The following is a 16,533-nucleotide window of genomic DNA, read 5'->3' on the forward strand; positions in this document are numbered from 1 at the left end:
AAATGGCCGCCACATGCGCAGGTCCTCCTTTGTGCCCACCGACAAGCGCATATGATGGTGCGGCAGTATCAAACCGGACAAGGATAACCCTAATCTCCTGCAAAAGGTACACCCCGCCCGCACCAACTGGCACACAAAATGTAGGTGTCCTAGGAGTACCTGCACTTCCCGCACTGTCACCTTCTTTTTTGCCAGCAGGCTGTCAATCAAGAGCAGCATTTGCACCTTCTTATCTCCGGGCAAACGGGCTTCCATTGCCACTGAATCAAGCTCTATACCAAGAAATACCAGCACCATGCTGGGACCTTGTGTTTTGTCTGACGCCAGGGGCACACCCAGGTAGCCCATGAGCTCTTTAAAACTAGCCAGCTGTTGCTGAGAGTCCGCAGAACCAGGCAGTCCCACCAGGAAAAAGTCATCCAGGTAGTATGTCACCGTCTCTTTACCAGCGTGCCACGAAAAAACCCACTGCAGGAATGTACTAAATAGCTCGAACAAGGCACAGGATATGAAACAACCTATTGGCAATGGTTTGTCCATGAAAATGGACCCTTCAAACTGTATTCTCAACAGCTGATAGTCCTCTGGGCTGGGTGTACCAGGAGCAGTCGTAATGTCGACTTTATGTTGCATTTTGCCATTAGGGCGCCCGCCCCTACCGTCCCGACTAACTGCCGCGCCCCGTCATCTGATGAGTAGGGCACTGATGATAGCTCGGCCGCTATGAAATCATTAACCGAAGCACCCTCTGGCCTTGACAGGTGCTGAATCAGCCGGTAATGTCCGGGTTCCTTCTTCTGTACCATTTAGATAGGGGAAATGATCAGGTCCCGAAAAGGGGTATCCTGAAAGGGTCCCGCCAAACGCCCTTCCCGGACTTACTTAAAAAATGTTCCCGTACCACCAAGCCGTACGCCTTGGTGGATTTCACATTTTCAGCCCACCTAGCGGCCCTCGGACCCTCGTAGCTCAGCCGGACACCCTCCTGAAAACCATGTTGCAACAGTACTGCGTCCTCGGTCCGGGGATAGGACGCCAAAAACTCCTCCAGATGGTCCTGTATAATGGAAGTATGAGCCTTTGCCCAAATTCCCCTGTCCTCCCCTACGCCCTATTTTCTGCCCTGCCCGAGTGGACTGCCGACCCTGCCCGCTGCCTCCCATCCCACAACATCGCACAACTGGATGTCGACCTGCACACTTGGAGCATTCGTGCCGAAACTTGCAGCATTGCCTAGTGCACGTGCCCTTGTTAAAGTCCCAACTACTTACAAGCTGTGTAGCCTTCAACAGTCGCACACTGTTCACAAGGTGTGTTACAACAATTATATTCTCAAACAAATTAATTAATTGCTCTTTTCAGTTTCACTGTTATAGTTTATAGTTCATTTTTCATTACAATAAACCAATCATCATGATTATATACATCGTATTTACAATGAATCAAATGATTTTTGTACAAATTTCATTCTTGTACATATTACATAGTTCAACATGTTGGCTGTACAGTTAACGTCTACATAGGTGTTGCCCAATGCATTTTGGAACCTGATGGTTCCTTCCTCAGGGGCTAATCTTGTTTGCTGATAAAGTGATCGTCCTTAAAGGTACCAAACCTTAGACCATCCGATGCTGTAGCACTGAGATGGTGATCACTAATACTCCCTTGTCTGTTGCGAGATGCCCAATGTATCCAATATCGCTGTGATCTGTGAAATGTGCCAAATCTTGCTCTACACTCGATAATCTCCAAACCGTTACCGACTTTATGTTGCATTTTGCCATTAGGGCGCCCGCCCCTACCGTCCCGACTAACTGCTGCGCCCCGTCATCTGATGAGTAGGGCACTGATGATAGCTTGGCTGCTATGAAATCATTAACCGAAGCACCCTCTGGCCTTGACAGGTGCTGAATCAGCTGGTATTGTCCCTGCCCGCTGCCACACTTGGAGCATTCGTGCCGAAACTTGCAGAATTGCCTTGTGCACGTGCCCTTGTTAAAGTCCCAGCACACTCCCACTGTGCCTCCAGTATTGTTCCCTGCATACCCCCCCCCCGGGACGTGATTCAGAAAAGGGCGAGGTGTGAGCGGTAGCCAGCTCGCTGTGTATATTGTTTTCCCGAACTTGGCCCCTCACATGGTTTGCTGGTATAGGCCTGAGTCTATTTCCCCCCACTTAGCCTCCGTCTCCCAGGCCAGCCGTGCCCTAAATTCATCGTCATAGTGCGACCATGCATACCCCCGTACGTGACCTGGGCTCGTCTGATGACGTCCATGTATTTAAACAATGCGACAGACTTGTCAGGTACATCTTGCAGTACACGCTAGTGAAAATCAGGAATGCCGCTCTCTGTGGGATCCAGCCCGCTCGCTCCCTGCAAGTGCGCAGTAGCTCTCCCAAGTCAACACTCCCTTGCTGCTGCCCTGCATGCTGTTTGTTTGGGCCCCGCTCTGTGCTAGAGGGCTCCTGAGCCCATCGACCCATCGGGGTTGGGCCACCAGGGAGTGGTCACCCCCCCTCCCATACAGTGCCGCTGGTAGGTCCCTCGTGGGAGCACGGCCGCCCGCATAAGGCAGAACCGGACCATCTTCTTTGTGGTTTGGAGCCGCAAGAAGCTCTCACGAGAATCTCATCTGCCGTTCCTGTCAAAAAGAAGTGTAGGCTGACCTGCCGGGGTTAGTCTTGCCCTCTGGACCCCCGAAACCAGAGTCCCCGAGACCCGGTAACCATCCCTTACCCGTCCTAGGCCCGGCGCACCAGATGAATGCCCCTCGCCGCGATGGGGTAGACCCCCCCTGCCCCCAACTTACCCCTTCCGACCGGGGGCGCCCCAAACTCCCTCCCCCAAGAACCCCCATCCCCCTCCTCCACGTCACTCCATTCCAAGTCATCGACCACCCCACGCCGCCGTACCAGGCTCCCCCTGCCCCCCTTCCCCCTGCTCCCCCTGCCTCTGTCTCCAAGGGCCTCCCCCACCCATCCATCTCTGACAACCTGCCTGGCAAACCCTCGGGTGCTCTCTCCAACCGGCCCCCTATCTCCAGGGACAGCATCGTCCCCCAGCGCATCCCCTTCCTTCATGTCATCTCCTTGGACCCCCCGTGCCCTCCCCTGTACCTGCTGTTTGGCCCCCCACCCTCCGCCCTGCATGCGCCACACTACGTAACCTACCACCCTCCCCCCATGCCTACCCCAGGACTTATTAGCCCCCCCTGTTGTTCCCCGGGCCCCGCCCTCCCGCCACGCACGCTCCCCCGGTCTACCTGCACCCCCTTCACGTTCTCAACCTCCTCCTCACTCTTAAACAACAACAGGGAGGACCGGCCGCTGGCCCCTGTTCCGTGGTCTGCCCCCCCCACCTTCCCCCCCGACCTGGCCCTCCTCAGCTGCTTCTAAACTCATTGTGGCCCCCCAGCCCTGCAGACACCCCCTGTCCCCGGGACCTTCCTTGTTGCCACTGCCCCTACTGGTGCCCCCCCAACCCCCTCCCAAAACTGCAGCGCGGGCAGCGGAGCCACGCCCCGCCCCCCCACGTTTTCTCTTTACCGGCGCGGCCGCGTTAGCAGTGCAGGCGCCCCCACTGCCTCCTTATTGCCACGCTTATGGGCTCGCGGTGGCTCGCAAGCCAGTACTGCCACCGCGACCCCGGCCCCGCAGCCCGCCAGGGGGGCCTCACCTTCACTTCAGGCCGCAACATATCCGTGTGGCCTGCTTCCTCTAAGAGGCGTAGCACCTCAGTCACACGGGGATCCTGACTCTGCTACGCAGCTGGCAAGAACGCTGTACACCACGAATGCCACTAGACCACAACAGAGACAAGATACCGACAAAAACATTCCCACTACTATGTCCCCCAGCCGGCCGTCGTGTCCATACCACCGAAATGGTGGCCAGTGACCTAAGATGGCCGGCTAAATACACCCCAGCCCAAGGCAGCCCAACAAGCCCAATTGGGCTCTGGCTGCCGCCCGGCCCAAACTTCACCCCGGGAGGGGCAGGCCTCCCGGTGGTCGGACGCGCCCCCTCCCACCCCACCCCCCCCAACCCCCTATTGCCACTTAAAAACGCGGTGGAAGACTAACAAGCATGGCCTAATATACATAACTTTCGGTGGAATGTCGGTGTTGTCTCTCCCTTGAAATTGATAGCTTACACCTTTGCACAACACTCATGCCTAAGAGCTGTAATCAAAGTGCAGGGTTACCATCTGGTTTGGAAAAGTAAGGGTTAAGGGAATTAAAATAACTTTTTCTATGCACTAACCCCACTCATCACTGCCAAAAGGCACGGAGATAGTTCAGTCCCCTTCCACCACTGGAGGGTGGGAGGGAGTGCAAAAGCATCACAATGGAGATGAGGGGAGCAGGCTTTGCCGCCAGAAGCTTTCTTAAAAAGAAATACGAAAGTTGCAGCCAAACACAGTAATGCCTAGCAGGAGAGAGGCTATGGCGTATACAGCATGCCTCGCAGAGCAGCGCACATTCTGCCTAGTCTCAACCTAAAATTGGTGTCTCCTGGTTCCATGTTTCCCACTAGTCCACTAGAGGACAACTGGGATGGCAGTGAATCTGATGGCAAAGTCAAGGAGCTGCCCTTCAGAGGGAAATACCCCAGTGTTGCAGCTGTGCCCAGCTTCAAAATCCAGTCTTTTTAGTAGCAAAGCTGAGATTAGATTTCAAGTATCATACTTCCATGGGTAAAACCTACCCACTGGGCCAGGTCCTGTGGCAGAAGGTGGTTACTGGGTATGATGCAAGGTAGATACAGATATTACCATTGGTGTCTCAATGTTTAAGAATTTTTTATTCAATTTGAATACTAGAGTTGTTCATTTTCTAAACGTCTCTCAAAAGTTGCAATAGAGAGCTGTCAAAGCTTACTTTAAGATGTGGTAAAGGGATTACAACTCACATACTGTATGAATAGTAAGCACACTCAATAAATTCAATCTATCATCGAGTTATATCTTTTAAAATGGTCTGAGCTAGTGTAGGGAGATTTAGAATTAAACCCCCAAATGCGCTACACCTCATAGGACAACTTCGCTACAACAAATTTCTTCTGATGTGTCTTTGCGCGAAGTGTCCTGCAAAGTGATAATGAAATGTTGAGTACTCTACTGTCAAGATCATGCAGAAGTATTATTCAGATCAGGTCAAATTAGAACAAATGAACACGAAAGTATTTTTAAGACGCTGCCTGCAGTAAACGAGGATGTGCGCCAGTCAGTTCTTATATCTTATTTAAAGACAAGGTACTGGGTGAACATGAATAGATTGACATGAGCCAGTCAGGTCACATTCCAACCAGGCCACATTCTGAGTTTAAACACCATGAAATGGCTGGGACAAAGATGTCTGCTACTAAGGGCCCTACATTTCTGAATTTTTAAGATTTGATTTGGATTTTATTTCTTAAACAAAGAACACCAAGTACTTGAAAGTTATTTGGTGCTGAAAAACACAAATCAGAGGAGCAGAAGTAACAACAGAGCACACTAACAGAATAAGAATGGTGTCAACTCCTTCATAGGAACCACACATGAAGACATGATTCAATGCTGCAACAGAAGCTTATTCGAACGTCAGGGACCCGGAAATCTTACCGATATCCCACTAACAATCTCACACCTTATCCTGGGGAGTTACAGTAAGAACATATTCTCAGATCACAGGGGGCAGAAGAAGAAGGGCAGAAATAGGAAGAAAGAACAGAGCGTTCAGGATCACAGAAGCTGCATGCAAGAGAAACATATGTTTAAAATTGATTCTATGTTAGGACTGAAGGATTCGTCATCCATTAAAGCAATCTCTCAGGGTACGCTTCACTATAGAGACCTACAACGCCTCAAAGGGTATCATCTATGGAGGGGCATCATGTATTTCCAATCGGTGCCCTTGCCCAACGAGCAAAGGAGGAGATAGACTGGTGGCTTGCCCAAATGGAGGCTTGAAAGGGAAGAGCGATTTTTAGTTCTTCCCCAAATCGATTCATTGAGTCAAATAGCAGCAGATTAAGCTGGGGCACAAGGTGTGGGGAGTTCTCCACAGGATTCATGTAGTCTCAACAAGAAGAGAAGTTACATATCAATTGCTTGGAGGTCCTTGCAGGCTCTTTCACAGTTCATTGTTGAACCATGGACAAGATCCAGTCCTGCGTCCTCCTCAGGATGGACAATGTATTGTTGGAGCGATATATCAATCACCATGGGGGCACAAGATCCAAGGCACTGTCTGATCTAGCAAAGAACTTCTGGCACTAACCCCTACTGTGTTTTTGCAACTGTCACCCCAAGTGGGACCGGGATGCCCAGGCGTGAGTACCGTGCTCACAATGCCACTGGATTCAGGCTATACTGGCTGATGAGGGGTGATACCCCCTAACAGGTCCTTGCATGCTTATTTCTGGTCCAGGGAGGACCTGGTCTGTCAGTTGGGGCTCAAGTGCTTCCATGGGGAGCAGGTTCAAGAGTGATTTCCATATGGCTAGGTCCAAACTGGGGTGGCGTGGTGAGCAAACAATCTATGGATTTAGGACCAGAGCTCTGTACTGACAGATCAGTCACACCAGAGTATCTTGAAAGCCAAGCGAACAAAGGGGTGGATTGGTACTCCTGTCACTTCCACAACTTGAGTCTGTAGAAACTTTAGCCACAGGTTTTCTCCTTAATCTCAGGCAGGCGGGCCCGTTCCCAGTCGATCTGTTTGCCTCATGCCTGGATCACCAGTTAGTCTGGTTCTTCAGTTGGAGATCGGATCTACAGGCAGCGGACATCCATCTACCCTCAGCGAGGATGTGCAAGAGTCTTCAAATCACATGAACAAGATTCATCCAACTTTCACAGTGAGTACGATTATTTTTCCTACTTATTCTTCCCTAATAAAAGTGAGGGGCATCTCAGGCTTTTCCCAGGCTTGGAAAACAAGTACTCAGGATCCTTGGGTTCTGGAAACCGTTCAGGGGTCCGGCTAGAGTTCCAGGAGGTACCGCTTCATTCATTGCCACCAAGAGAATTACATTGGTCTGTAGACCAGCAGAAGGTGGTAGAAGAGGTGAACCCCATGATGGAAAGGGTGCTATCGAAGAGGTGTCCTGGGAATGCAGGGTTTTCGCAAGTATGCTTTTCTTTGTGGAGAAAAAAAGACAAGGGATGGAGACTGTAATAAATCTCAGGGATCTGAACAGGTTCCTTTTATACAGACACTTCAAGATGGAAGGAATCCATCTTTTGAGAGATATATTATTAGAAAAGGATTGCCTGGTGAAGTTGGGTCTGAAGGATCAGGAGGTCAGATTGGAGTTTGAATTAGTAAACAGCACCACAGACTTACACGGCAGTCTCAGCTGTGCAAAAGCACACGCACCACGCGTCGCTGAGACATGGTTGAAACTTTGATGTTCCTGAGTTTCCACAACAGGGGACCAGCTATCCTCGGGCCCTTGTTCTATCGGTGAAGAAGAAGCGGGCCCAGTTGAGGAGGATCTGTTGGCGGGCGTCGTTGTCGAGTGTAATGACAGCGGAAGTGATGGGCGGGTCTTGGGTGTCAAAGTGGTCATAGATCTGCTTGTTCTTGTGGTGGAAGCAGGTGCTGAGTTTGTTGCAGAGGTCTTAGGAAGGTGGGACTTCTGTGATCTCGCTGTTGTGTTCGGTGAACTCCTTGACAATGGGGAAGAGTTCCTTGTTGTTGTGTGTTTTGGCTTTGAATCTGTCTCGGAGGGCTGGTTTCTTTGTAGTTTTGCGAAGCAGGTGGTGCGCAGCGACAGCTGTTATGAAGGCTGTGTGGGCTTCCAGGGTTTTGTTGTTCCTCCATCGCTTCTCGAGCCGTCTACAGGTGCGTCTGGACTGGTGGAGGGCAGCAGTGAACCAACTGGCCTTCTTGAAGTGTTGCATGCCAGGTGCTTTCTTGAGGGGTGTCAATGCGTTGGAACAGTTGGAGATCCATCGTGGAGGTTGGGTGCTGAGGTATTGGCGTCTTTGGATGTTGGTGGTGTGGATGTGTTGAGGGAGGCAGTGAGATGTTCATAGGTGACCTTGTTCCAGTTATGGCGGGGGTGTGGGTGCGGTAGTATATGGTGGGTTTAGTGAAGGTGAAACGAACGCAGTGGTGGTAGGTTCGGAGATGTGGCTTTAGGGGATGTTTCCGCTGGCGGGGAATAAGAGGTCGAGCATGTGTCCTGCTGCGTGAGTCGGAGGGGTGACTAGCTGCTGAGTCCAATGTTGACGAGGTTCTCCAGATGGGATGCTGTGATCTGGTCATTGGAGTTGTTCTGGTGGAAATTGAGGATGCTGAGTAGTATGTAATCAGTAGATGAGAGAGCCTGCGTTGCGACAAAGTCGATGATGGCATCGGTGAAGGGTGGGCAGGGGCTAGGAAGTCTGTAGGCTAGATTGCCGCAGAGGGTGGCTCGAACTGGAAGTGGAGATGTTCCATGGTGGTCGTTGGGTCACCCGAGTGGGTGGTAAGGCAGAGGTCAGTACGGTCCTAGTGAGTGATCTTGGAGCCGTCAGTAATGGCAATGTCTGGGCCTGAACTGGGGTTTGTCCAAGTTTCCGTGAGGAAGGTGATGTCAGCAGAGATGGAGTTGAGGAGGTCCAGATTTCAGTGGCATGTCTGTGGAGGGAGTGCGTGTTTAGGAGGATGCAGCTGAGCCGGTCGGGTGCACTGAGGGACATCCGGCAGCGGAAGGAGCTGGAGTGCGGAGATGAGAGAGGGTGCTGCTGCAGTTTAGGCAGGAGAAAGTTCCTTGGGTGTCCTTCAGCGACGTGAGTTGACAGGTGGCATGACGTCCGGTAATGAGGGCGAGGAAGGTGCTGGCGTCATAACGGTGGAAGGTCCGTGGCACTGGGCGTGGTCCTGGCGTAGACGGGCTTGCTTTTGGTGTGGCCATTCAGCAGCCGCATTAAGTAGTGTGAGGGGGAGGACTGGACAGCTGGGAGCCGGGAAGTGTGGCTCTGGACAGGGGTGGGGTCAAGCAGCGACAGGGGCATGCGCAGAAAACAGAGAGTGACAAAGTTTTAAAAAGTGAGCAAAATGGGGGAAAAGAGAAAATGTAAGCAGGAGTGCAAAGAAGGCAGAGGGGGAAAAGAGGCAGAAAGCAAAAGGACAAAAGGCAAACCAGCAGCATAACAAAGATACTCCCCACTATACCACCAGGGATGAGGCGCAGCCTGCGGATGGAGGAGGGCCTCGAACACCAACCAACAAGGGTCAGTGGACCTGCAGGGGCAGCAGCTACCAGGGAGAGCTGTGCAGGACGGGAAGCAGTTTACTGACAAGGTCAGTGAAATTGCTCCTCGTGTACACATAACATAAGATGCAGTGACTGTAAGCGATTACAAAAAAACAAAAAAAAACTTTTCCCGAGACACCTTTTGTACCTAGGCCCTGGCACTCCAAATTTTCCTCTGAGTTGTATTTGGTACCTATTTGCGACAATCTTGCCCTAGCACCAGTAATATACAGGCTATGTTTATATCACAGCTGCCACCAGCAGTCATATTTTGAAATGGTATAGGAAGTATCAGCCCCAGGCAATTTCCAGAACAACCCCATGTCAATCTTTGGTCCAACCCAGGTCTTACTTATCCTATGACAGCTGGTATCGTCATACAGAGCGTAGCTACTGCAGTGAGCCAGTCTGACCACTACAAAGGGGGATTTTGTAGATGTTCCCGCCCCAAAAAAAAGATTTGGGGGAAAATGGTGCATTCTACAACACATTTGTCATTATATATTCAATTGTATTTGTGTTGAAAGCATAGTAAATGGTGCCCTTACTGTGCACCAGGATACAACAATCTTTGATGGGGCTCTAAAATAATTTCTTCACTATCACCCTCCAACAGTGCCTCTCATCTCTCCATAGAGAGCCCCTCTCTCACATGTATTTTGTTTTATAGCAGTTCATACCAGTGTAGGGTATGGTAGCAATTTACATCATAAAGTATATATAGACACTGAATCATATTTGTGTATATCAGTGTATAGAAAATGTTACATAAGGCAAAAAGTAGGATTCACATGCCATCCATACTGGTATGCACTTTTTAAAAGTGCTTGCTCTGGAAAAGTACAAACTTGGGATCAGAACATAACACAGTGGTTAGGGTTGACTTTATTAATAAGAATACATATCTACCCAAGCAAACCTTTTTTGGCAACAACCAGGATAATGGAAGACTGGGGGAAAAGTCATAACTTTCTAAACTGTACCATGCAGCTCTTTGATGGCAGTTCATAGTTCTCTGTGCTACTGCATGTTAACCCCATCTCTCTCTAGTAGGTACATTAAATACCATACTTGACACTTTTATTGTTGCCCAAAAATATCTGGTATACAAGGAACTTTACAGGGCTTTTAAAACTGCTACTCTGCTACCCTGCTACAAAACGAACCCCCCCCCCTTACAGCCTCGGAGAACCGCCAAATGCACAGGTACGGGCAGCCCACGGGCAGTCCGGCCTTGGTTGACAGAACAAAGTATATGGTCCAGGGACAGTATAGGTCGCTTCATAAATGACAAATAACGGGTAGTAAGAAGAATGGGAACGACGTGGTTAGCGGCCATAGATGTGAACTTTGGATTTGAGTATCTGGTTTTGTGTCTGGGTGTCGGCTTCTGTGATTCTGGGCAAATCCCGGAATGTCCCCATGCCTACCAAAAATAAATATGCCCTTGTGTTACGAAACTGCTACTCATGTAAAGCCCTCCAACCTTCCGGTCGAGATAGCGCGACATAAAAGTGCAACAAAAGAAAATTGCAATAACTTTTGACAAATCAGCTTGCACCATGGTCTATCCCAAGGTCTCACACTCCTTGACCTCCCACATCACCGTTACCGCAGCATAACCGCACTAACAGCAGCTCCAGTCCTTTTGTCTTCTCATTGCATCCTTCAATAAGCTTCTATGCCTCGCCCCTACTGTGACGCGGTGGCAAAACACCAAAAAAGGAAGGTCTTTAAACCCCAATTTCGCCACTCCCTGAGAGCACCTAGTGATGTGCCGAAGCCAATAGGAATGCGCAAAGCAGGTGGCGCGCGTGAGTAGGAGGAGCCTAAGCCCGGTGAATCTATGGGCGTGGCCTGTGACTGAGATAGGCGGGCACGAGAGATGAAAAGCTCCGTGAGTAGGCGTGGCTTGAGATGAAATGGGTGTTTCCATTTGGACGTTGGATGGGGGGCGGTTAAACAGCAGTTATACGGGGTGGCCTCATGCAGTGGGCGGAGACACGCTCAGCGGAGGGTAGCGTCCGTATAGCGCTGCTATGATTTGTAATAGCTGTAGGTGGTGCCTGGTTCGAAGTGGGCAGGGAGTGTGACCTGGTTGGGAGTGGCTTGTTATTTCTAAGCACGGACGATTAACCCAGGCCAGGTACTGGTGAAGTGGCAACAAGAACGGCGAAGCAGCGGAGCGGCGCTCTGAGGGGCTGGTGGGTCCGGAGCTGAGGGGCCAGCAACCCCCGTGTCAGGTACGATGCTAGACTTCAGCTTTTGCAGCCGGTGCCGATGGAAGTATCTGTTTGCGATGTTGGGTACCAGCTGTTAATTTGGGGCGTAAGGTGCTGTTGGGCTTGGACTACGTGTCCGGGGCATCTAAGGATGCGTGGTTTCAATTGTGGTTGTGAGATGTGCCACATGCTTATGGGTAATTAGCCGGAGCATAGACGCCCATTTGATATCCGTTGCGTCGGTAGGAGCATCGTTTTATTTTTATTTATTTAATGCGATTTTATATAGCGCGAACATTACCCGAAGGTGTCGGAGCGCTTTACAAAAGAACCAGTTGCGTTACATAAGGACTTTGGTTTACATGAGTTACATAAGAGATACAAACAGGAAAAAATTGCAAATGTACAAGTTGCTTTTTTACTTCAAATCGTTTTTATTGAGGACAAACAAAAAGACAAGCAATATAATACAATAAAAAGGTGACCGTAATAATCATAGTAACGCTAAACATAAAAGTGATACTAAAATGATTATAGTTAAAATAAAATAATGATAATGACAATAATAATACAATCACAATAATAATAAAATAATGACTGTGCTCCAGGGCCAAGTAGAACTTCTTTGCAGAGCGCAAGTTCAATAATATATAAGTGGTCAGAACAACCAATATTCACAGCATGGCAAAAGCAATGTTTTACCCCAATTTGTAACGAGTATAAGGCTTTCTAGGCATAACAGTGATTGCGAAATTATGGAGAGTCATGACATGAGTACGATGAGTCAAGGGATCTCCACAGTTTTCTGTGCGATTTACGCCATGGAGAAGTATGGAGAGATTCATTATCGGCACCTCTTAAGGTGAATAGCCAGTCCTGCCACATTCTAAAGGAGACTTCAGTAGCACTTTTCCATTTGTTTAGAATGACTTTACATGCTAGAGTGAGCATGAGGTCCATCAAATGCAGATACTGTATGTTTACAAGTTGAGGATCCCGTGCCCCCAATAAAATGTAGGAGAAATCTCTCGGCGGTAAGAAGTGAAAGGTTTTGTGTATATAATTATAGATCTTGTCCCAGTAGGATTGTAAGAAAGGGCAATAAAAGAGCATGTGCCAAGTTGCCTATGTGAGATTTACAGTTCCCGCATGTGGGGCTATCACTGAGTTTAAGCTTAAAAATTTTCTCTGGTGTCCAGTACGATCTATTTATTAACATTACCTTGGTTTGTGAGAGTATAGGCGATATTTTGTTAGTAAATGGGGTCAGATGAATCTTTTCCCAGTCAAATGGTGTATTGTTGGAGTTGATTTCATTTTCCCATGTCATCTCACATTTTCTATGTGATTGTCGTGAGTTAGGAGAAAAGAAGTTTATATACTTTGGAGACGGTGTGTCCAGACTTTACGAGTTGTGTTAAATTTGGCAGCTATCGAAGGGTCAGAGGATGTGATGGAACGTAATGAAAGGAGCGATTTGAGTTTTAGGAATATATAAAAGTCCAATGGTTTAAGCCCATGTCGGTTCTGGAGGTCAGAGAAGGGTAGAGGTAATGAACCTGTAAGGAGATTTTTGACTAGATTTACTCAGTTTTTAGACCAGTGTTCCCAGTATATTGACCTGCCATCTATCTTTAAGCTCGGGTTGTACCATAAGGAGGCCAGGTTGGATTTATTAATTTTGATTTTCTCTTTGGAGACCCGTTCCAATCTCAGCAGGGCCCTCTTAGTATTGAGCAGAATGTATTTTGTGTGAGGAAAAGCAGAGACATCAGCTGTTAGAAGAGCGGAAAGAGGCATGTTATTAATGATCGATCATTCTATATCCAACAGACAGGGGTATAGTCTGCTTGGGGGAGTAGCCAGTTAGATCCCTGTTTACATAAATATGCAGTCTGATAGTTTCTAAAGTTCGGGAGACCCAGACCCCCTTTTTAGGTCTCGGACTAGCGTCCCACGCAGTGGGCGGAGTCCGAGATTTTATGTTTTGGCACTATGGGGGCTTGAACCCGCCCCTCTTCTACATTGGCTGGCCTCGCAAATGCTGGCCAGCCATTGGAGGAGAGGGGCGTCACTCGGTTCTAGCCCCGGCTTGAGCAGATTCATGGGCGTTTCTTTCTCATTTTTTAAGCCCCGTCTCTTTTTCAGAGGTGGGCCTTTGTAGGTGTTTCCCTTTTTTTTTTTTTTTTTTTAACAGGGCTGTTTTTGCGCAGTTGGTACCGTCTCTGTTGCCAGGATGGACGTAGCGATTTGCGAGCAGGTAAGCATTTTGTCTCTTTTTGTCATCTAATATGTTTGTTTGTTTATTCCTGTTCCTCATTGTGCTCGTGCCCCCCCACCCCGCTGTTCCTCGTTGTGCTCGTTCCCCCAACCCCGCTGTTCCTCGTTGTGCTCGTGCCCCCCACCCCGCTGTTCCTCGTTGTTCTCGTGCCCCCCACCCCGCTGTTCCTCGTTGTGCTCATGCCCCCCCACCCCGCATGTTAAAATCAGGAGTTACACTTGGAGGGACACATGCGTGGTGAGCACACGCTGCCCTGGGCCAAGGTCTGGGGCGGTGAACAGCACATTGAAACCCCGCAGGCACCCCCATGTCTACACATACAAGAGCCGCACAGCGCGTCTGTGTGTCCATCTCTTGCCGGCAGTGGCGAACAGCACAACTACACTCATGGCCCGTGAAACCCGGGCAAGCACCCAGGCTTTCGGGTTTACCCTTCTGCACTCTGCGAGGAAGAGGAGTCGTGTCCTCCTCCCTCCCGGAGCCACTCCGCCCCCAGCTAAAAAAGCTGCTTTACATATGAAATGCCTAATACTCAGTGCATCTATGCCAACATGCCTGACTATACATAACTACCCCTCACACACCAAGAGGCCCCTTGGTGTCATGCTTCATCATCGGGGTCTTCGCAAACCTCTACGGAATGCGGCGTGCTACGACTCACGGCTACGCAGGAGCACTTTAAGGTGAGCTATGTGTAAACGTGTGTGAGGGTAGGAAAATGTGAGTGAAGGTGAAGAGAAAGGTTTAAAAAATACCTGGCTCGTGGGCTAACACAAAAATATTTTATTTAAACCCCGGCTGGTATTGTTAAAAAGTGCAGGGGTGGCGGCCTTTACTAGTTAGGGTAAGGCAACCTCACAAGTGCGTCGTCAACATGTTTCGGAGTAAAGAACTCCTTCTTCAGGACAAGGATATGCACTAAGTATCCCCACCTTACTCACATGGATGTAGATTTAAAAGTGTGCTCTACAAAAATAAGTCTAGGTGTAATGTACCTATCAAATTGATACAAGTTCGTTGCGCCCAATTGGCGAGAAATAGGAACCTGTGAAGGAACAAAAAGGCAGAATAAACCATATTGTCACAATGGGTGTGGAATCACACTACAGGGTAAAAAAGAACCCAGTGTCGGTCCAGGAACCCTAGAAAAAATGTAAAAGAACGTATAAAAAACACACAGACACACACATGGACAGGGACACACATTATTAGTCTCTGAAAAGACATCAGGTATCACACTATGGAATATAAGGCATGCTGTAAGTAAAAGTGTGGCTTACTTATGATCACAAGTTTAATAACCTCATGAGCCCGATGCGTGATATTGGGGGTCAGCTGTCCTGCCTACTGTGGCGACCTAGAGAATGTTTAAGCATTTAGGTAGTTAGATTTGCTGATCTTAGACCCAGATCTAGGTAGGAAGAGACACCCTGTATCAACATTTGAACTTACGGTTACAGCATAGCCTGCTCGACTTCCTCCCGTCAACGTGGCTCCGACGAAGTGTCGGTTCAATGGGAGGTTTAGCGTTTATATATTATCAAGGTAATTGAATAATTGCCCCAAAATTGAAAACGGGAGATGCCCAAACAAGGATATGTATCCATCGTTTTCCCGGTATTGCGCGAGAAAGCAGGGCGCGACCAGGATTGAACTGAGCCTGCGTGAAGACATGGACACTACCCGTCGGTACATGCATACGGCGGTAGTGTCTCAGGCAGGGCTCAGCAGTGCGAGAGCCATCCTCAAGCGCATGCGTACGGGATGGGAATTGCAAGAAGACAAGCGCGTGCAATAGCAGTGTCTCTGACTGAAACCAGCCCGATTGTTTAGCGCATGCGCAAGTCGGGGTTATATTGTTGTTGCCACTTTGAATAAAAGATATCTCTGAACATCCTAGGCTCTTAGAGTTTGTTGTAAAGGCAGATAACCAACAGTATGAGGAATTAACGAGCCTTACTTCTATCATCCAGTGGGAGGGACATGAGATAGAAGTATAAAAATATTTCCATAAATTTACTTATAGAAATTATTATTGGTGGCGCTACCTAGATGGAATTAATATAAGAACTGTGTAGGTCATTCTAGCCTGGTGTAAATGTTACACACCCGAGGTTTAGCAGATTAATGCGCCTCAGTTCTACCCAACATAGTTGAATATGCGTGGGAAGGGGGGCCATGAGATGAAAGTTAAATGGGCTGAAGCCTATTGTAATAGGACGTAAAGGTACATTTAGCTGGAGTCCTAGAGACCAATAGATTTCATTCCATCAACGTAATTGGCTCCATGGGATGGAGTCATTAAGCCCATTCACATCTGAGCCCAGACGGAAAACCCATCTCTGCTCCTTCTCGAACAGGCCCTTGTCAGAAGGAAGTTGCTCAATCACTGTCCAATGTATTTCGTTCACACAGTGTTGTGCCTCGAGGAAATGTGATGCCATCTTGGTGGTCTGTTTTTTGCACCTCACGTTGCTTTTATGTTCGTTGATCCTGGTTTTGACAGGGCGTGTAGTCATCCCTACATATTCCTTTCCACAGGGACATGTGATCAGATATATTACGTTTCTGCTGTTGCAATTTGTGAAAGTACGTTGATCCCATCTGGTGCCATTCCTAAATACAAGGCTGAGACTTTTTCCAGTAAGGTGACAGTTATTGCAGTTGCCACACGGGTGATGCCAGTGGAGATCTCGTAGTCTCGTCTGTTCGGTCACTGGGGTACAAGGTCTAGTATGTACCAAAATATCCTTGAGGTTTCTTCCTCTCCTGTGGGCAAACAGCGGTTTCTCTAATTCC

General features: G+C 48.8%; 1 protein-coding gene across 3 annotated transcripts in view; it reads left to right on the forward strand.

The window, feature by feature from the left end:
* Positions 1-16,533, forward strand: part of FADS1 (fatty acid desaturase 1) — a 544,935-nt gene that overhangs the window by 359,929 nt on the left and 168,473 nt on the right. The window contains exon 1 of one of the 3 annotated variants that reach the window (XM_078680602.1): positions 11,185-11,474. The exons of 1 other annotated variant lie outside the window; for it this stretch is intronic. The gene's annotated coding sequence lies outside the window, so the exon portion shown is untranslated. Of the gene's footprint in view, positions 1-11,184; positions 11,475-16,533 lie in introns of those variants that run through there. One more of the 3 variants, XM_078680604.1, reaches the window with a different exon arrangement.

The sequence above is a fragment of the Lissotriton helveticus genome, chromosome 3_1 (genome assembly GCF_964261635.1).
Source record: "Lissotriton helveticus chromosome 3_1, aLisHel1.1, whole genome shotgun sequence".
Taxonomy (NCBI): domain Eukaryota; kingdom Metazoa; phylum Chordata; class Amphibia; order Caudata; family Salamandridae; genus Lissotriton; species Lissotriton helveticus.